This window comes from Branchiostoma floridae, chromosome 11, assembly GCF_000003815.2.
Source record: "Branchiostoma floridae strain S238N-H82 chromosome 11, Bfl_VNyyK, whole genome shotgun sequence".
Classification (NCBI taxonomy): domain Eukaryota; kingdom Metazoa; phylum Chordata; class Leptocardii; order Amphioxiformes; family Branchiostomatidae; genus Branchiostoma; species Branchiostoma floridae.
The window spans coordinates 6,433,567-6,435,605 of record NC_049989.1 but is presented as its reverse complement, the minus strand read 5'-3'; positions in this window follow the sequence as shown (position 1 = coordinate 6,435,605).

Here is a 2,039-nt window from a genome sequence, read left to right as displayed (position 1 = left end):
ATTGTTCTGGCCGGCTGACTCCCCTAGTGTAGTATGACTCTATTTGTCCAATTGCTACATTTAGACCACCGATCTACGAAGCCTGGTAGAGGCTAACCTTGGTCCTCACCACACCGTTGCCGCATACTTTAACATTGGACTAACATGACGATATTTTCTATGATCATTGGTGACGACAAAAGACAAACGGTTGGAGTGTTTGCAGCCCAAACGTATAATTATATGATACATATACGTATATATGATTTGCAGCACACACCAATTTTGCAGATGATGTCTTTATTTGCAAAGTTTCCAATTAAAGTTAATCTCACTCTCTTCATGTTCTAAAGTCACACAATTATGCAAAGTAGGTCATTCTTTGCATATGTAGCGTGAGCTTATATCCATCATCACTTAAGCTATGAACATACAAATAGTTATGAAGATTTGTCAAACATTTCTGGAGTTCTACCCTTCAATTTCTCAAACAAAACAGGGGACCCAAGCCGACGCCAATTCTTTACGACTAGTAAGAGCTTTCTACTTTAAAAGAATCATGACCATAGCTTGTGACAGTAATAACTTTCAGAAATTTATGACTGAGTTATCATGTATGTAAATATGTGAGTGGGTGTCTGTGTGCGTAATTATGTGTGTGTGTGTAAAGCGAAACATATAAGAACGTGACATACTATATATATAGGTGTGTCTGTGTGCGCAAGTGTGTGTGTGAAGCTGAAACAAATGAGTGTGTACTTTTAAAGCTGAAATATATATTGGTGTCCTACCATGTATATGTGTATGAGTATAGAGAAACATATAAGAGCGTGTGCTTCGATGTGTATGTGTATGTGTGCAGACAAACATATATGTGCTTGTCCTACCATATATATGTGTGTGTGTAATGCTGAAGATATATGAGTGTGTCCTACCATGTATATGTGCATGTGTATAGAGAAACATATAAGAGCGTGTGCTTCGATGTGTTATGTGTATGTGTGCAGACGAACATATATGTGTTTGTCCTGCCAGATATATATGTGTGTGTAAAGCTGAACATATATGAGTGTGTTAATCGATGCCTTATATATGAGGAAATCCTTGTCTTTATATGTAAGTAATTTTGCAACACTTGGCCCCCAAACTCTCCCCCGCACTCACACCACCCTAAAAAGGCTAGGGTCGACAGTTTTTCGTGACAGAACCAACAACCGACATGGATCTAAAACAGCATTTTGTGTACAAAGACAGTTGAACTTCGCAAGAGACTTAACGTTACATGATTGTCCTCTGGAATGCCCCAAGTTAGTGATGGTATGACGATCGCGCGACCTATGTGACCGAATCTCATGACTTAACAGATAACGAGGACCTAACAGATGACGAGTTTGAACTGGGTGCCCTCCTCGTTCTCGGGAACCAGCGTCCCTCGCTCGATCAGACTCTCCACGAACTCAAACTCCATCAACTTGTCGCCGAGGTCGTTCGGGATGCCGCCATACTTCGGAGCTCTAACCGCCTGGAGTTTCAGAACAGCAAGAACGTGGAAAAATAAGAGTTCGGAGACCTCATATCTCCATGAAATATTCTGATTATGCAAATGACTTTTATATATGCATAATATATACTTGGTTATGTACACCTTTGACTAACTTACACAGGTCATAATGTTGACAATCTGATTATTTACTGTATGTACATATGACACTTTTACGTTAATAATGCAAATTAGGGAATAATCTGTATAATTAGTACCTGCTTATCTTTAACTCTTTAACCACATACACACAGACAAACATACACACAGACAGACACACGTACACCCAAAATAATATCTCCATTTTCATGGAGATAATAAGGTCCTTTAAACACAACGTATAAGGGATCTTGTCCTGTTGAACCCGTACATATACGGGATGCACATATATGATGTCTGTATCTTTATGGGTTTGGAGTATTTCTTACTTAATGCGGCAAGCCGGAACAAACCACATCGACTGGGGAGATCTGATCTGATTAATCAATATGCTTAAATATGCAAAAAAATTCTCAGCAGG